Below are 20543 nucleotides of genomic sequence, written 5' to 3'. Positions count from 1 at the left end.
TCCCTGAAAGTAATTCTCTGATGGTAAATTTGTACTTTTATCCTTATCATGAATCAAAGGGCCTTCAGGGGAATGTAATTTTTATTTTAAACCGTTTAGTAGATGTAAGAATAGGAGAGTGGGTTGAGCCAGTCTGCTTGGGTGAATGTCTGCTTGGAAATTGCTTGCTAGGATATGCTGTCTTGAGTAATAAAATAAAGGCTCCCTGGAATCAAATAGATGTGAAGGTGCAAGAAAAGGATGTACAAATGTTCTTAGAGACAGATGTGGAGGTGCAAGAAGAGGACGTGCAAATGTTCTTACTGTGCTTATACCATTTAATGTACTTCGATGATTTGGTGCCAGAAAAGCAGAGAGACACCGCTGCGAAGAGGCAACCAAGGAGAAAGTAGGGTCAGAGGACTTGGGGAAGGGGCAGCCAGACCTGAGAGGCAAGGCTTAGAGACCAGACATCATACTTGGGCTGGGAAAGGCAGCATTTGATGAGGCGAGGGAGCAGGGAATGGCTTCACTAAAGTATGACCAGAGATTGAAAGCATGTCAAGAGAAAGCCAAGAGCCGTGTGAAGCAAGTAAGGAATATCAGCCCCAAGATCTGCTCTCCTTTCAGTCTGGGTGGCCTTTTCCTGTTCTTCTGTCTGCACTTTCTCAGGCAGTTGTGAATGATGAGGCCACCCAACAGAAATGATAAGCCCTCAAAACCTCCGTATTGTTACGCTCTTTTTCCAGCTAAGCAATTTCTTCCTCATGTGGGGCAGAGGGTTGGAGCAGCGGTTCCCAGCAGACCACCATGAGCTTCTCATGGGAGAAGCTGCCCTGAAAAGATACACGATTCAGAGCAGATGATGATAATCATTATCATCATTCTGGCAAACTTAGAGGAGCATGCATATAAGATACTAAAATCTTATGATGCTGGTGATTCATTTTATGGGAATCTGGCGTTGATTCAGAAGACAGTACTTCTACCCTGAGACTGTTGTAGTTTCAGCAACTTAAATTCCATGCCCACTTTAAGACAATATGTCAAGACTATAGTGAGTGAAATAATAATAATAATAATAAAAGCTATTGTCATTTGAATGGGAATTTCTTACAGTAGTCTGAGTAGCAGAGGGTCTTTATTCAAGGACGTGTGTTAACATCATGTATTGTACGAATGATAATCTACTAATGCCATACTATTAGTACAAGAATCGCTTTGTAGATTTGTCATCATTACATTCCATGTCCGATGAGTGTGTGTAAAAACACTTAAGTATTTCTCCAGTGTCCTTCTCCTTAAAGCGGCCATATTTTAAGCTCATTCAGCTCTGCTTCACTTGCATGGGCATCTTCCCCATGCTCCTGGAGAAAGTCTGATGCTTGGTCTAACATCTCCTGCTCCTCTCCTTGGCCTATCTCCTTTTCAGCGTGAAGACCCTGTTCCTTGTTTCAAGCACCTGATTAGCTGTCATGTTGCCGGGGGTCTCGTGGACCTCACTACCTGTTTGGACGGATTATCCAGCTCTGACTGACCATCAGACGCTCCTCCCGAAGACATCCATCTAAGACACTCTGTCCTTCATCTCAGCACACTTTCTCTTAATACTCTTCTTACGGAATCAAAGAGCTGGGAGCTTGCTTGTCTCTAAGCAAGATGGTCTCTGATCTTGGACCTTGTGCTTAGATCCATGGAAGTTGATTTTTTAAAAAGTTGATTTAAACTATGATATGTATATAATGTAAAAGTCAAATATAGCTCTTATTGTTATTAAAAAGATTCAGTGCCACTCTGTACTCTCAGTTCCTAATCCCTCAAGGCAGTTTCCCTTCTTTCAGATGTTTCTTTTTCTGTATTTCATGATATGCTTATGGCTCTATATTCTGTTTTTCAGTGTTCTATACTACCTATTGACTATCTCCTATGAAAGATAATTATTTAGCATCTCACTCTGTACTCGCCACACTTTCTTTCTCTCTCCCATTCCTCCCTCCCTTCTCTCATTCTCTTAATTATGTATCAGATATCTATTACTGCATAGCAAATGATTACAGAAGTTAGTGCCATAATATAAAAATAATTTCTTATCTATGGTTTCAGTAGGTTGGGAATTTGGGGGTGATTTAATGAGCTCATTCTGGCTCAAGGTCTCTCATAAAATTATAGTCATCTGAGGACTTGACTGAAGCAGAAAGCAGTGATTTCAAGGGCACCCACCTGGATGGCTACCAGGTGTTGCTTGTTGGCTAAAGGTCTCAGTTCTTCTGTGTTTGGCCCTTACTACAAGCTGTTTGGGCATCCTCAGACATGACAAGTGGCTTTCCCAAGAGTTAGTGACCCAAGAAAGTGCAAGGCAAAAGCTCTGATGTCTTGTGTGGCCTAGTCTCAGATGTTTCACATCTTTCTTTCTACTGTCTTCTGTCCTTTAAATATTTGGCATCTCACTCTACTCGCCACACTTTCTTTCTCTCTCTCATTCCTTCCTCCCTTCTCTCATTCTCTTGATTTAATTATGTATCCGACATCTGTACCATCATTGTATCTTTGGAGCAGATGACTTGTTTTTGATCTCACAGGCTCATAGGTGGAAGGAACTCATCTCCAACTGAGACTTTGGACTTGAAATGCAGAAATGGGATGGGTTAAGACTTTGGGGGACTATTGTGGAGGCATGATTGTCTTTTGAAATGTGAGAAGGACATAGGATTTGGGGGGCCAGGGACAGAATGATATGGTTTGGATGTTTGTCCTCTCACAATTTCATGTTGAAAGGTGATTCCCAATGTTGGAGGTTGGATTATGGCAGTGGATTCCTCATGAATGGCTCAGCACCATCCCCTTGGTGATGAGCAAGTTCTTGCTCAGTTCGTTCATATGAGAGCTGGTTGTTTAACGAGCCCAGCTCCTCCTGCACTCTCTCCTGCTCCTGTTTTTGCCATGTCATACACCCGCTCCCCCTTCACCTCGAACCATAAATTGTAAACTTCCTAAGGCCTCACTAGAAGCTGAGCAGATGCTGGCCCCATGTTTGTACAGCCCGTAGAACCATGAGCCAATTCAACCTTACTTCTTTATAAATTACCCAGGTAATTACCAGGTATTTCTTTATTGCAATGCAAAAGCAGACTAGTACAGGGGCCATTATGCTGCCTGCCACAGCTATGTAAATAGAGCTTACTATGTGATATTATAGTGCATGTTATAGGGAGTCATAATTATATTTCCTTTTTATACAACTTTTCATTTTCTTTGGACATAATAATTGCCTCTTTTTTTCTATTTGCTCATGTTTTACGTGTATCTATCATTAATTCATCCCTAAACCATCTGATAAAGCTGACAATCTTGATTCCTAAACATGCCAACTATTCTTTTATCTCCATCTCTCTTTGCTTGGCACCATTCCTTAAGAGCGCTCTGTCTTTTCCAATTTGGGTTTTGCTTTTTTGGGGGACAGCAAACGTGTTTTCTTGTGGGTTCTCTTCACTACCGTCCTGAGTTTTTCTCTCTTCATTGTTGTTTACTCTCCCATTTTCCTGAGTCACATCGAAGTCTTTCTACCAGTTCCCCTGTTATCCTGGCCTCCTGTGAGATCTGCAATTTAAATACCTCGGCTTTGCCAGGATTCTTCAAGGAGAAAGATCTCATATCTGTGGCTTTGTCTGCTGCAGGTTTAAATTTCACCTTTCCCTGGTCGGCTAACTCAGCTGCAATTCACCTCTCCAGCTCTCAGCTTTTGTTGGTATCAATCGTGTACTGTCATCTCCTCTCAGAGTCTCTTTGGCCATGTGGGCTTGAGCCACTTTTTATTTCTTGCTGACATTTTAGTGAGATGTTGGCAGGGAGAGGAGAAGAATGGGTGTGTGGACGCCTCTGTACCGGCTTCTGATTATTTGACTTCCACACTTGGTTCAGCTCTACCACTGAAGGCATTGGGATTGTTTATTTTCCCCACAGATATTTTTGAACTGTTCTAAAATGGAAGCTATTGCACTAACTGCCACTGCGTTATTTATCTTGTCATGTAGTAGGGCATCTGCCGAGATGGCCAGAACCCATTGCTCTCTTTTTTTAATAGAATAGTTTCTTTTTTGCTTTGCTTTGAAGACTCTAAATTATTTTAATAGATTTATATATTTTTTCTTTTTCTCTTGAATTAAGACAAATAATTTTTCCAATGACTCTGTTATCTCAGTTTCATATTAAAAATCCTCAAACTTCACTTAGTGGTGGCAGCAGGACAATCTAAGGTGTATAATAGGAATGTCTCAGTCTCACTTGCCTGCTCATACAAATGAAACCATGGTTATAAAAACATTCTTGCTGGCTGCAGACAACTAAATTGTATCCAGGATTCTTTTCTCAGTTTCTTTTCTATGAATCCCTAGGGATATTCACATGTATCCAGAAATCAGTTCTGGTCATTTATGACTTCACTGCTGGCTAAGCCAGGACCACACAGTAGCCCCATGCTGGAAATTTCTACAGGGTTCACTCTATAGTGAGAACATTGCTGGTTCTGCTGGAGGTACTGTTTTCCGTGAAAACAGGCTCCTCCTCTCTCTGAAGCAGAGGAACTAGGCATCTCTAGCCTCGGCATCAGGCACCCTTGCAAGTGACAGACAAGCTCCGGTGTTGGCTGCTTGGGAGTGGAGATTCTCAGGCCTTTCTGTGTTATGACCTCTTACCCTGGCATGGCTGAGCTTTAGCCTTTCAGCTCATACCCTAATAGAAGTGTAGGGATGGGGCTCCCATCAATCAGCAACCTCCACTCACTTGCAGTAGATCTTTGTTAATCCATCCATGAGATATCTCCATGATAAGAGGGAGAATATTCTCACCCAGCTTTACATTCCATCAGCAAATGTTTCACAGTAAAACTACCTGAACCAACTGTAATCTGGCTCTGTCAACTCACACGCTCTCACTGCAGCATCCATCCTGCTGAAAACTTCTACCCTTCCCTGGGAGTTCTCTCTCTCATTCATTAGGCATTCTTCTATATCCTAGAAACCTAAGGGGTGTTAGAGTTCAATCCGTCTTTTCCTCCATGAGCTCCTTAGTTCTTATGTGGATTCAAGTACAAATAGAGGGAGGAGAGAATCCCCCTCCTCACCCCTCTGTCCTGAATCCTCTGGCCGGCCATGTCTGCCGCAAAGTGCAACAGAATAGCTGGACGGTAATTTTGTTTAAGGCAGTGATCTCCAAAGTGAGTTTCACAAGATGGTATGGGAAGGAAAAAGTATATCATTTCTATATTTTTTAATTACATTCTTTAAAAGCATTTGCATGCATGTTTTACTCGCATGCATACACATTACGATCTATGGTCAGACACATTTTCCTAGTGGAGCACGGTCTTGTAACAGCAGGTAATCCAGCAGTGTCCGCAGGATGGACCTGCGGGACTGCAGACACCCGTAGTGTTTGTGTATTTGATAATGTCACTTGAAGGCTCACTGTTGTAGTGTTTTTGTGTGGATATCATGACCGCTTACCCGTTTTTACTTATCATTAGGGTGACAAAGCTTTTTACTTTCCACTTTCAGGAAATTCACACAATATTTGCCTACCAAGGCTTTTAGGTTCATAAAGCAGCATTAAAATTTTAAACAAATATCCTTGAACTTCTGGTATTACTACTCTTATTACCTAAATTTTGTCACCTGTGGTGAGACTAATTTTCAATCTTTTTTCAACTTGTGAACCAAATGCTCCCTTTAGGTTTCTTTACAGTTGCTTATGTGGCTAATTGCTTTCAGCTACAGAAAGCCTAGATGTGTATGGGTTTCTCTTTGAATTAGGCCTTCAAAAATTTGAAACCAAAAATTGACAAATGAATCTATTTACCACACCAAACTAAACTGCATTTATTCCCATTAAGGTCTATTTAGGCATTGCTGGTAGACGTTGCTGACTTCCCAGACTTTGGGCCTGTCTTACCCAGATGGACTCATGTGAGGCCACGTTGAAGAAAGGTAGCAAATAACTCAACAGCATAAACACTGAGCTGCAATATTCATGTGGCAAGAGGGCACGTGTGGCTCCACATGGGCAGGGTCTGACTTGCTAGTTGCATGGTAACTAAGGTCAGTGACTCAGGTGCCATAGAGGACTGCATTTGGGATTTATGCTGTCTAGAAGTCACGCATTTCATTCCTTACTCCATATCCACAGCCATCACCAGCCTCCAAGAGGACCCCCGGTGATCCCCACTTCCTTGTGTTCACACTTATGTGGACTCCTCCCATGTTGGACCAGGGGGTGACCAATAAAATACGGCAAAAATGATTACATGCTACTTCCAAGATGAGGTTTTAAAAGACACTGTGGCTTTTGTCTTGGTCACTTTCCTTCACTCTCTTTCTCTCTCGGATCCTTTGATTCTGGGGAACTGAGATGCATGTCATGAGCAGCCTGTGGTAGACCCTATGCTGAGTACTGGGTATACAGTGAGTGCACCATAATTGTGCCTGTGAATAGCCACTGCTCTCTAGCCTGCAACATAGCGAGACTCTGTCTCTAAAAAAATTTTTTTTTAAAGTTTAAAAAATTTTACAAGTAGAGAAAAAGGAGACATTGACAAGAGAAATAATGTGACAAACTTAGTAAGCAGAAGAATCTGAAATTCAACTAGAAGAAGGGATAGAATTTGTATTTATTTTCTGAGGCCATACTTAGCTTCAAGGAGGATTGCTAAGAGTAGAAAGATACCTTCTAGAGGGGTGAGATTCTCTAGCAGAGATAGCTGCTGGAGGAGTGAGTTGTTTTATGATCAAATCCTTTAATCATCTCTTCATCCAATAATTTGTATTGAGTGTCTCTTATATGTTAATTACTGGGATAAGTCAGACGTAGTCCTAACCTTCATAAAGCTTATAATGTACAGAGAGAGACAGATACTAATTATACAAAGATAATTAAACTGCTATTATAAAATTATACTTAAATAAAAAGTTTCCTTTAAATACTGGATATGCAGAGATAAGATACATTCTTGTTTTAAAAAATTACTCAGTTTTCAGAGGAGACAGCAATGTTCTTAAGCAATGCAGTGCATCGTGGTAGGCACGATAGCAGAAGAGTGGACAAACCTTCCCTGGAGCTTCAAGGAAGCCGCGTTTGTCTCAGCTTTGGTTCATTGAAGAACTGCCTTTTAAACTGGAGAGGGGGGAAAAAATAGATGCCTTGAGGCAAATAGGGAAATGGAGAGAAGAAAGAAGTCTTTGCAGGCAGACAACCACATATGTAAGGGCAGGAAATTGAGTTCTATATGAATTTAATGGGAAAAAAGAAACTTAGAACTTTCTTTCATGGACCCCACTGGAAATATAAAAGATGTGTAAAAGAAAATATCTGTCCTCTAACATCTTACACCTTCCCAAGATCTGAAGCCATAAGAGACCCCTTCAAACTCTGAGAATGCTTGAACCTGATGCTATCCAATATGGTAGCCACTAGACATACGTGGCTATTTGGTTCTTGAAATGTGGCTGATTTGAATCAAATGTGCTGTTAAGTGTAAAATACCAAAATTTGGAGATGTCACAAAAAGACAAATGATCTCATTAATAATTTTTATATTGATTACATGTTGAAATGTTTTTGGTATATTGAGTTACATAGAACACATTATTAAAATAGATTTTACCTGTTTCCTTTCACTCCTCTCAAAGGAGCTGATACTAAGTTTAAAATGCTATCTGTGGTCTGCCTTGTGGCTAGCATTGCCTCCCTTGCAGACAGTGCTGGTTTATAGGCTGCTGTGGCAATGGCCCAGGAGAGCCTGTGGCACGAGCCTTGTGGATGGGAAAGAAGGAAGAGGGCTCAGACATGTTGAGAGGGCCACAGCCCGTGTGCTTTCCTGGACACTCACTCTGTGCTGAGGGATTCTAGTGTAGGGCTTGGGGAAAGCTGAGCTGGAGAAGAGGTGGTATTGGGTTCAGATTCAGAGAAGGGTGCTGTATGTAGGCAGCCCTCTGATATGGGTGCTGATGCCCATTCCTGGTGAGTGGTACATGATAATGCATTCACTCCACACCCTCCCACCACACTGGAAGCTTTTTAGTTCAGAATTCTTTCCATTTGCTTCCCTTTTGCTTCTAATATTATAGCATGGGTGGAAGAAAAAAGAAAGGCTCTGCTGTGAGAAAGGAAGGGCTACTTGGTAATAGAGGGCAAGCCTATCTAACTTGTTTAGAAGAGTTGAGTCTGGTTCTGGACACATTCTATTTGCTTGCTGGAAGGTCTGAGAGTCTAACAAATTTCTATCAGGCTGTATGATTTGGGTCTTCATTGGGTATATGTTAGGGCAACCCATTTCTTTTTTCTTGACTTGTAAGAGACTGGAACTAGGTTTTATTGAGCTGAAAAAAGAAATAGAAATCTCCTGGGCCTGAAGACTTTATGTATTGATCCACAATTGGAGGGACTGACAACAGCAATTCCTGGAGGTCATCTGAGTTGTTGACCAGGCTCTGAAATGGGGTGCTGATCCTATTTTAGTCTCTTGTACAAATTGCTGTGTGACCTTGCCAAAGATAGCAGCATCGCTCTGTCTTTATATTTTATTGGTTAACCAATTTCCAGATCTGAATAGCCAGGGTGCTCTATAGATATACTTTAAAACATTTTTTAAGTACAGCATCAATAAAAACATCATGCTTTTTTAGGTAGAAAGCACTTTGGAGGAGAATAATTGATTGTGTTCCAGGACCTCTGGGTGGAACCGAAATATTAATAGAAGACGACATTGCCCAATTCTGGGAATGTTGAAGCAGATGGAAATGAACTCCAGGCACAGGATCTTCCATGCCCCCTTCAGGTTACTCTAGACAGTTAAAGCGTATGTGGTCTGAACTATCTCCACACAGCAGACCTGGCCAGGCTGGCTAGCCCTCCTAAACAAAGACATTGTGTAGAGTTTTAGGGAATAACTCTCTTTTAGTTTGTTAGGTTGCTATAACAAAATACCATAAATTGGGTGGCTAAAAGAGCAGAAATATATTCTTGCATAGTTCTGGAGGCTGGAAATATGAGATCAAAGTAGTAGGGTTGGTTTCCTTGGAGAGTTTTGAGCGTGAATCTGTTTCATGCTTCTCTCCCTAGCTTCTGGTGGTTTGCGGGTGATCTTTGGCATTCCTTGGCTTGCAGACTCATCATCTAGATCTCTGCCTTCATGTTCACATGATATTCTCTCTGTGTGCATGTGTGTGTGTAGATTTCTCCTTCTAAGGGCTCCAGTTATATTGGATAAGAGCCCACTCTAAATCACTGTAACTTGATTACTTTTTGTTTCATGGTGGGCAGGTCTATGTGAACCAACCCCAAAGTCCAAGGAAGCTGGAGGCTAAAGAAAGAGGCTGACAAATCTAGTTTCTTATAAAGAACTGGGACTTACGAACAGAAGACATGTCTGTGTCTCAGAGGATGGTGAGACAAGATGCTGGACCCCTGTGCCATTATCCCCCAGACCCACGGCTTATATACCATTAAAAAAAGGGGTGGTTCAGAAGGGATGTGTAGGACAACTGAGGTATGATAACCTCAAGGTTGTTTTACCTAAGGGCAAGATTTTCAGTAAGTACCTAATTTTACAAAAGGAACAATAGATAAACTGGAAATTTTAGAGACCTTCCTGGAACTGTGGTTAATCAGAATCCAACATGGTTGATTAGCATCCAAGATGGAGTCACTTTAACCTCCACACTTCTGTAAAGAACTTGTCTCCAGATAATCTTACATTTGGAGGAGTTGGGGATTAGTTTATATGTTCAACATATAAACACATAAACTTGAGAGAGAAAAAATTTGACCCATAACAAACTCCATTCAAGGAAAGTATTGATACCTTTTGCCTTATGTTATTTTTATATATGCATGTAGTGGGCTCATTGAGTAACATTCCGCTGTTGATGGATCCATGTGAACTGATGTTACTTTTCTATAACTGCTACATTTGTTTTCTTTTAAACATCTTTTACTCTCTAGGTCCTCATTCCTAGAGCACATCCTACTCCGATTCTATGACTTATCGCTTATTAAACCTGCCTCATTTGGTTATTCTGATTCTCATCCGGTCTCCCCTAAAGGGGAGAGAATAACAAAGAGGAGGCTTTGTATCTGGTGGTATAGCTGGTATCATGGATACTGTACAGGGCCTCCCAAATGAAACAGCTAAAACACTATCTTTTTTTTTTTTCTTTTTTTGAGAGAAAGAAAAATGGGGAGAGAGAACAGGATTCTTGCTCCATTGCCCGGGCTGGAATGCAATCTGAAAATAGGTATTAAAAACCTCTTTTATGCCAATAATTGTGCTTAACAACGGAGACAGGAAGGAATAAGGGAAGAAAATAACAAACAAACAGCCAACCAATATTTCATTTAAGTCTGTGAAATGCTATGCAAATGCTGAAGAATGATTTACTTCCAATTTTCCAATTATGTGGTCACTTTCAAAATAGGTGTAATGTGATACTGAGAAAAATGTATGTTCTGTGGGCCTGGGGTGGAGAATTCTATAAATATTCACTAAGTTTACTTGTTCCAGGTCTAAGTTCAAATCATAGATGTCCCTATTAATTTTCTATGTCGTTGATCTGTCGAATATTAACATTGTGGTGTCAAAATCTCCCTCTATTATTGTGCAGGAGTCCAGGTCTCTTTATAAGTCATTAAGAACTTGTCTTATGTATCTGGGTGCTCCTGTATTGGGTTCATATATATTTATAATCATTAACTCCTGTTGTTGCATTGATCCTTTTACCATTATGTAATGTCCTTCTTTGTTTTTTTAGTCTTTGTTACTATTAAAGTCTATTTTGTGAGAGACGAAAGTTACAACTCCTGTGTTTTTTTTTCTTTCCATTTAATTGGTGAATCTTCCTCCATCTCTTTGTTTTGAGTCTTTGTATGTCATTGCTTGTAAAATAGATCTGGATACAGCATACCGATGGGTTTTGACTTTTTATTCAATTTACCTGTCTGTGTCTTTGGTTGGGGCATTTAATCCATTTAAATTTAAAATTAATATTAATATTTGTGAGTTCAATATTGTCATTTAATGCTAGCTGGCTATTTTGCCCATTAGTTGATGTAGATTCTTCATTATAGAGATACTTTTTATGTTTTGGTAAGTCTTTGGGATGACTGATACTGGTTGTTCCTTTCTGTTTGTAGTGCTTCTTTCAGAAGCTCTTGTAAAGCAGGCCTGGTGGCGATGAAATCGCTGACTGCTTGCTCGTTTGCGAAAAATTTTCTTTTTCCTTCGCTTATAAAGCTTAGTTTGGCGGGATATGAGATTCTGGGTTGAAAATTCTTTTCTTTGAGGATATTGAATATTGACCCCCACTCTCTTCTAGTTTGTAGGGTTTCTGCTGAGAGAGCTGCTGTGAGTCTGATGGGCTTCCCTTTGTGGGCAACCTGACCTTTCTCTCTAGCTGCCCTTAGAATTTTCTCCTTTATTTCAACCCTAGTGAATCTAGTGATTATGTGTCTTGGAGTTGTTCTACTTGAGGAATATCTTTGTGGTGTTCTCTGGATTAGCTGGAGTTGAGTATTGTCCTGCCTTACTAGATTAGGAAAGTTTTCCTGAATAATATCCTGAAGAATATTTTCCAACTTGGATTCATTCTCTTCATGACATTCAGGTATACCTATCAATCGTAAATTAGGTCTTTTCACATAGTCCCATATTTCTTGGAGACTTTGCTCATTCCTTTTTACCCTATCTTCTCTAATCTTGTCTTCTCGTTTCATTTCATTAAGTTGGTCTTCGACTTCTGATATCCTTTCTTCTACTTGATCAATTCGACTGTTAAAACCTGTGCATACTTCACGGAGTTCTCGTATTGTATTCTTCAGTTCCATTAATTCACTTATATTCCTCTCTAAATTGTCTGTTCTCGTTAGAATTTTGTCAAACCTTTTTTCAAGGTTCTTAGTTTCTTTACATTGGGCCAGAACATGTTCTTTTAGTTCACTAAAGTTCCTTATTATCCACTTTCTGAAGCCTAAATCTGTTAATGGAACGCACTCGTTCTCCATCAGGCCTTGTTCACTTGTTGATGAGGAACTGTGATCACCTGTAGAAGGAGAGGCATTCTGATCTTGGGTATTCTCAGCCTTTTTACGCTGGTTTCTTCCCTTCATTGTCAGTTCATCCACCTGTCGTCTTTGTAATTGCCTACTTTCAAATTAGGTCTCTAAGTGGACGTCCAACTTGTTGATTCCCAGCGCCAAAATCTGAGCAACCCACTGCGCCGGCCAAAACAGTGGCATCAAGATTCATGGTGCTTTTCTGCCCGGGAATCTCCGGTCTGGCTTCCCTCTTAAGTCCCTTCTTCAATCAGGTAAATGGGCGACTCTGCCTTCCTGGAGCTCCAAACATCGATCAGTCCCGTTTACTCTGCACCAAGAACCTCCGCGCGGGGGGTTGGGGGGCCGGCAAAACTGCGACGCCGGCCACAAGAGTTGCCCTGGCGACCCGTGGGGCTACTCCACTGGGAATCTTGCGGTCCGTGGGTAACAAAAATTCGTCTGAATTTTTGTTCTCTCGTTCTGTGCGTTTTCTCTGCAAGCTACAATCCCGAGCTGCTAGCGATCAGCCATTTTGGATCTCTCTCTGTTTTTAAAGATAGAAACACCTTTTTAAATGCACCATTGAGCTGCAATGAAAGTAAGACACTGTCAGAGATTTTCTTTTCCGTCACACTTTTTATTTTGAAATAACTTTAGATCTACAGAAAAGTTGCAAAGTTATATCAACTTTTTAGGCAAAGTGAGGATGATGGGGAGGAGAAAAGTAATGTTGCCATTTGGGGAACTCAGTGGCCTCTGAGTTCTTTGCTGAAGAGCAAAGAATCCAGGTTTTAATTATAACTGGGAGGATCAGCAAAGAATTTTTATAAGGGTGGAATTCGAGTAGGGTTTTGAAGAATGGCTAGAACTCCAATAGGTGGGAAAAGGCCTTGCAGAATAAGGGACCAATATAAGCAATACCCAGAAAGTAGAGAAGAGGATGATGCATTCACCCTGTTTATATCGTGTCTGGACAGGAGCTGGCAGCAGGTAAATGTTTGTAAGTGTGCAGGGTCTGGTTGCTTGTAGAGTGTGTTCTAGTAGCAACCTCTCTTTCATGCCAGGCTTCTGCTATGTGCTTTGTATACTTCAGAAACTTAGTCTTCAAACCAATCTTTGAGGCTAGGTACTACTAGAATCCCCATTTTAGGGATGATGCAACTGAGGCTTAAAGACAATCTATAGTGATAGAGCTGGGATTCAAATGCAGGTCTATCTGTAATTTATGCCAGGAGTAAGGGATTCAACAGGGCTGAGGGAAATGAAAAAGCCAAAAGTGCGAGCTGAGAATTTTGGAAATGGAGTCAGCAGATCTGAAGAAATGCTGGGTCTGTGTTTGTGACAAGGGAAGTCATGAGTCTGTTGACTGGTGGTTTAGTGCCTTTTTGGAATGAAAAGTTCATAATGAAAGTTCTGCTTGACAGATGATAATGGCTCTAGAGGGAATCATGAGGGAAGACAAGTGTGTACTCTGCATTATCCTAAATGCAGTTTCTGGAGAAAGAAGAATGGCATGAGGCTTGTCATCTTGTCTCTTGGGGAGACATCCCGTGGTGTGTGCAGTAATGGGCTGATAAGCTGGCTCTCTGACAAACCACAAACACCCGTGCACACATTGACAAACCACATACACACAGGCACACATGCACACCTTGACAAACCACATACACACATACATGCACACCTTGACAAACCACATACACACATGTACACATGCACACCTTGACAAACCACATACACACATGCACACATGCACACCTTGACAAACCACATACACACATGCACACCTTGACAAACCACATGCACACATGCACACCTTGACAAACCACATGCACACATGCACACCTTGACAAACCACATACACACATGTACACATGCACACCTTGACAAACCACATACACACATGCACACATGCACACCTTGACAAACCACATACACACATGCACACCTTGACAAACCACATGCACACATGCACACCTTGACAAATCACATACAAGCACACATGCACACCTTGACAAACCACATACACACATGCACACATGCACACCTTGACAAACCACATACACACATGCACACCTTGACAAACCACATACACACATGCACACCTTGACAAACCACATGCACACATGCACACCTTGACAAACCACATGCACACATGCACACCTTGACAAACCACATACACACATGTACACATGCACACCTTGACAAACCACATACACACATGCACACATGCACACCTTGACAAACCACATACACACATGCACACCTTGACAAACCACATACACACATGCACACATGCACACCTTGACAAACCACATGCACACATGCACACCTTGACAAACCGCATACACACATGCACACATGCACACCTTGACAAACCACATGCACACATGCACACCTTGACAAACCACATACATGCACACATGCACACCTTGACAAACCACATACACACATGCACACATGCACACCTTGACAAACCACATGCACACATGCACACCTTGACAAACCACATACATGCACACATGCACACCTTGACAAACCACATAAACACATGTACACATGCACACCTTGACAAACCACATACATGCACACATGCACACCTTGACAAACCGCATACACACGCACACATGCACACCTTCACAAACCACATACACACATGCACACATGCACACCTTGACAAACCACATGCACACCTTGACAAACCACATGCACACATGCACACCTTGAGAAACCACATACACACATGTACACATGCACACCTTGACAAACCACATACACACATGTACACATGCACACCTTGACAAACCACATACACACATGCACACATGCACACCTTGATTTGCAGTAGTGTTTGCTGAGTTCATGGTGTATGTGCTCCTTCTATGGCTAATTTCAAGGTACGAATATGATGTCATGGATTTGGGAAGAGAGCACACAGCTGGCCCGACAGCCTCTGCAAGGGGCTCAGCACACTCCCGGGTTATATCACACGGTGGGCTTGCAGCCTGGGGCAGGCAGATGCTGGAAGGATGGGGAAATGCGTTGCTCCTCCCTCCAATGTCCGCTCTTCTGACAGATGGTCCCCTTTTCCTCTGCGGAGGTATAAAAAAAGAGACGATGTGAGACTTCAAACAAGAGCAAAGGTCTAAGCAATCAACCCTCTTGGGCCTACTAAAGGCCCATCTCCTAATGCCTGCATGAGTGCACTCAAGAAATAACAGTTGAAATGAACGAAAGCATGAACAAATGAACCTGCCTCTGAGAGGCTCCATTTCTCCCTTAATGTGGAGTTGAGCCGAGTCTGTTAATTTCCTTCCAGGGCTGGGATGCATGTCCAGGAAACTCAGGCCAGGCGGTATGCTGCAGCAGTACAGAGGACAGTCCTGGAGAGGGGCCATCTGGCCTACCACTTATTAGCTGTGTGACCCCAGACAAGTCACTCACCAACTGTCAGCCTCAATGTCCTCACCTGTAAAATGGAGGTAAAGTTCCTACTTCACCGGGCTGGTGTGAGGGTTCAGTTATTATCCAGAAAGTGCTTAGAACCATGCCAGGCTCATAGTAGGTGTCAGATGAGTGTCATCGTCATGATCATTATCATCTGTAATTATTGCTGTCAGTTGCTGGTTTTTCCTTTATATGTAAATGCTAGCTACAATTAGCATGCACAAGTGACTATTTATTTTTATACTTTAAAAAGTACCCTAGGTTTAAAATACCTTCTCAATTTGAATATTCCTCAATATAACTCTTCCCTGCCTAGGGCTCAGAGTTGGCCATCATAGCCTGGCCATTTGATAAAATGTGATGCTCTACGCATTTGATAAAAACATTTGAGCATGTAAAAGAGTGATTGATGTTCATCAAAGAGCATTGAGTTCAGCAGCATTTAATAAATATGCAGCCATATCAATTTCTTGTGGTTATAGTGAGGGTTGAGGGGATAATCTGGATAAAATCTACCAATACTTCCCAGGCCTTATTTGGCCAGGGGCTTCACTATCATTCCTCATCTAGGCATCACAATTTTTTTCTAACCTAGAGCTACAGGTGGATGTTTTAATGGCTGGCTGGGTAGGGTCCTCCCCTCACCTGCTGTGTTGTGTTCTGGGGTTTCTCTAATGAGCAGCAGCCTTAGGAGCCTGGAGATTCCCCACCTGGGACAAACAGCCAGTGGGCAATCGAGAGTTAACTTCACCCTGAAGGAAACTCACATCTCATTACCAAGATACCTGGAGAACACTCTTATTTAACAAGAACAGGTAGCTGGATCATAGTTAAACTAGCCAAGGAGTTCTGCCCATGACATTCAGAGGCCCCAGGGAGAGCAAGGGCCACTATCCTGGCTTACATGAAGCCAAGCACAGCAAATCAATTTCTTCCATATTCTTCTGCCCTGATTGCCTACGTGCCACCCAACCCTCATTGTTCTAGAAACACCTCTGGGTACCCTCCATGGACAGAATGTGCCTAATGTGTTCTACAAGTATATTTTATATTCCCAGAGTCATAACATATGAGGATCTAAGTGTCCCTCAGAGTCATCGGCTTTATTTGATGCCTGATTTTTCCACATACTTATAGTGAGCACTCAGCTTCTGCCCCAATACATCCAGAAGGGGTGGGCTGGGTGAGGCAGGTGGGTGGAATTACCTCTGCACTCCACCTCAAAGGCCTTGCAATGGGGCCCAAACTTGGACCATTTGTTTATCGACAGAATATTTGTTAAACATTGACTTTGTGCCAGGCATAGTTTTAGGCACTGGGGATGTAGTAATGAACAAACCAGAGAAAACGCTGGCCTGCATCAAGGTCACACTCTAGAGAGGGAGGCCATCAACAAGCAACAGATGAATATATAAAATGATTTCAAGTCATGAGCCAGGGAAGAAAAAGAAAGGAGAGAAAGGAGTAGAGAAAAATGGAAGTGGGAGATTAATTGGATGCGGTGGTGGTGGTAGGGTCTGGAACCTGGAGAGAGGCATATAGAGGGTGAAGAAGTAGGTCACATGATGACTGAATAAGCAGGAACAGCAGGTCCAAAGGCCCTGGTGGGGTGTGGGGTGGTGAAGGAACGTGGCTTGCTGAAGGAAAAGCAGGAGGGACTACGTTGCTGGAGCAGAGTGAGTGGGCAGAGGCTACTAGGTGGTTGGTTTAGCCCAAGGAAGTGGAGCAGCAGGCAGCACCCAGAATATGTTGGGTCAGTGGGCACTGGGGACAGTCTGGATGTTACTCTGAGTGTGACTGAAGGGTGCCGGGGGTGATGAGCTCTGATACATGTTTTAGAAAATGCCCTCTGGCTGCTGAGTGGAGAATAAGACAAGAGGAGGGCAAAGTGGAATCAGTGAGTTGGTTGTTTTTAATCAGGTGTGGTAGGATACACAGATGCAGAACGTCCTGAAGGAAGAAGTTATACCCACAATTCCTTAGAAGCAGGAGGCAGACCACACAGGGCCAGACGGGGAAGCACTGGGTCACTTAGGAGCCTGAGGGAACAGAAGACAGGCGCAGTGGGCAAGAGCCTTGAGAGTGGTTTTCCCAGGAAGGGACAGGCGAGGAGGGGCAAGCAGGCTTAGGATTGGCCAGTGTGAAGAATTCTGGCAGGCTCTGCAGCCTGAGGGCTGTCCCGAGTTGTATGGAACCTGGCCCTGGGGTCATTAGGAAGGGTAGAAGGTGGCCCAGAGTGTGAAAACCCAGTAAAGGAGATGGTTGGGGGGTGGGCTCTGGTTTAGTTGGTTTGTATTTGAAAGGCACATTGACTGATGAGTTGTTCTCTATTTCTAGGAACTGGCTAGCCCCGCAAGTAACAGTCCCTTCAGAGTGGCAAGGCCCCAGATGTCAAAGCAGCAGAATACAGAAACTAAAAGACGGTTAATACAATGGAATAGTTCTTAAACTTAGTAGTTCCTAAAGACCCTGCCAGGAGAGAGACAAATGAATGATGGGATTCAAACTTGTGGTCTAGAAGAGAGAATTTGATTCCTGCAGTGCAAAGTGTGTTATCTTCAGAGACTTTTCAGGAAAAATGGAAAGAGCCTAGTGGTGGAGAGAAATCAACCTTGTACACAAAGCCACCTCTTCTTCCCCTGCCATGAGCCTCCACAAGAGCTTCCATTTCCACTTCCTTTTGCCTTCTTCCCACCACGAAGCCAGCAGACACCTAAATTCTCAATGGAAGATTCTGCCGGCATCCAGCTGAAGCCTTAGGCTGCAGAATATTCAACCCAGAAGAAGACAGTTCTGGGGCTCTGCAGGGACTCTGGAGAGGGGGCTTCAAGAGCACACTACAAGAGGGTCTTGAGGAAGACTGCAGGAGATAGGAGATGCTGGTGAAGAGGATGTGTCCATGTGGGCTCCCTGGAAAGGCTGAGAAGGTGAGTCCCACCGTGTGACATAAGGAGAGAAAGTAGCTAATCCAAGGGACGGATCCCCAGCCCCATCCAGCCCCCAGCTTTGGGATACTGATTCCAATTCTTTTGTAAAGGTCTGCTAGAATTCAATATTTAGTCTGGGCTACACTGGCCAGGTAGAATTGGGAAAGGGGTAGCCCCTACTCCAAAGCTACCTGGTAGGCAAATGGACTGTCCAATTTTTGATTGCTATGCAGAGAGAAACACCAATTAGTGATCAATCTTCCATCCAAGGGAATGGCTTACCATCTCTGCCCTGATTTCCTACCTGCCACCCACCCTCATTGTTCTAAAAACACCTCTGGGCCTCCTCATGCCTAATGTGTTCTACGAGGACATATGAGGATCCAAATGTCCCTCAGAGTCATCCAGTTTTATTTGTTGCCTGATTTTTCCACAGAAGATGCCTTATAGTGAGCACCCAGCTTCTGCCCCAATACATCCAGTGTTGAAGAACTCAGCTTCCTGAGAAGGCTGGTTCAGTTTTCAGACAACTCATTGTTAATACTTGGTTCTACATAGGGAAGTCTTTCAGCGCACACATCCCCTCCCCGAAAGCTTCTCGGTACTCTGGAACACACAAGATGACTTTAATCCCTTTTCCACAAAACAGACTTTGAATTACTGAAGACAGGCATCTTATTCCTCTTTGTCTTCCCTTAGCAAGCAAGACACTTGCTTCATTTGGTTTTCATATAGCTTGGGTTTATGTTCCCTTGCCCTGCTAGTGTTTCTCCCTGAGATATATTTCAGATTGAATACTTGACTCTTTAAATATGGAAATCAGAAATGAATGCAGAATTCCGACTCATCGGAAATATGTTTAGGCTCTGATTCTTCCACATCATCCCTGCATTATCATGCCTATCTCTCGTAGAAGTAATGTGCATGCTCTTTGTAAGTCATTGGGAAAAATATTGAGTTCACACACAGGGCGGTGAACTATTTCTCTGGCAGAACACTGGGACACTAGGAACCCCTTACCAGGTTTGATATCAGTCCATTAATGGGTATTCTTTGGATAAAACTTCTGAACAGTTAAAAACCCACTAAAACGTTCAGAGATTCTCTGTCTTAGCCACAAGTGTATCATTGAAGACATGGCCACTTGTTTTGCTGAAGTCCAAACGTCTGAAAGGAAATGTGTGTCCATTGTCTTTATCTGCCAGCTCCCTACTGAGGAATGGAAGTGGGCTGGACTAACAGGACTTGTTCTTGTGAGCCCATGCTGGGTCCTACAATCACTTCTTTGTCATTTGGGTGCCCATTATAACATTGTGTTGGTAATGATTCTGGAATCTTGTCGGAGATCCGTATCAAGCTCAATCATCTGTAGTTTACAGAATCCATTTTCTATCCATTTTAGAAAATTGGAAAGATAGTGGCTCATTTCCAGCCTTCTAAGGTCTCTTGAGGTCTTGCCAAACAACAGGCCTATCCTATCCTCGATCTCAAACTAGTCCCAAATATAGCTGAAAGCTATTTTGGTTTTATTTTTTGCCTTTTTGTTTCTTTGCTAGCTGTAGGTCATTTTTTTTTTTTTTTCCAAAATTCTGTCTGTGTCACTTTCTTCCACACTTTTTGTGTCCATCTTCTTTTTCTGTCCTTTAAAACCTGGGTTTCCAAAGCAGTCATTTGCAGGTAAGATTGAATATTGGAATTATCTGGGGAGATTTTTTAAATTGCTCATGCTGATTTCCCACCCTAGGCAAATTGGATAAAACTTTGAGAAGTAATAGAAGCATTTGTATTTTTTTAAGGCCCCAGTGGACAACCAAGGTTGAAACTATCGCAGAAGAAAACAGATGTTTTGTTTGTTTGGTGGTTTTCACAATTGCTGAGGTTTTCTTTCTCTTTATCATTGGCCTCACATGTATCTGCATGGTGAGATTTGAATGCTTGAGAAATTTCTGAAACATCTTGAGTACAATGAACCTTCCTTCTTCATGCCTCAGGATTATGGTTTTCTTTACCTTTGAATTTTATCTCTGAATCATGCTATCTTCACCTCTGTTCTTCCAAACTTTGTGAACTCAATGACCTTTTCCCTAATGCTCTTACCTCATCCTCTTT

The 20543-nt window shown here is 42.4% G+C and overlaps 1 long non-coding RNA gene across 1 annotated transcript in view; it reads left to right on the top strand.

The window, feature by feature from the left end:
• Positions 1-18286, top strand: part of LOC105733872 (uncharacterized) — a 72245-nt gene extending 53959 nt beyond the window's left edge. Inside the window, exons 2-3 of the long non-coding RNA XR_001111352.2 lie at positions 15380-15542; positions 17845-18286. This is a non-coding gene — a long non-coding RNA (uncharacterized LOC105733872). The remainder of the gene's footprint in view (positions 1-15379; positions 15543-17844) is intronic.
• Positions 18287-20543: the final 2257 nt, after the last annotated feature.

This window comes from Aotus nancymaae, unplaced genomic scaffold (genome assembly GCF_030222135.1).
Source record: "Aotus nancymaae isolate 86718 unplaced genomic scaffold, 86718_ANA_hifiasm-v0.15.2.pri h1tg000051l, whole genome shotgun sequence".
Taxonomy (NCBI): Eukaryota; Metazoa; Chordata; class Mammalia; order Primates; family Aotidae; genus Aotus; species Aotus nancymaae.
Note: the sequence above shows the minus strand (reverse complement) of the source record. Positions and strands in the feature narration are given on the sequence as shown.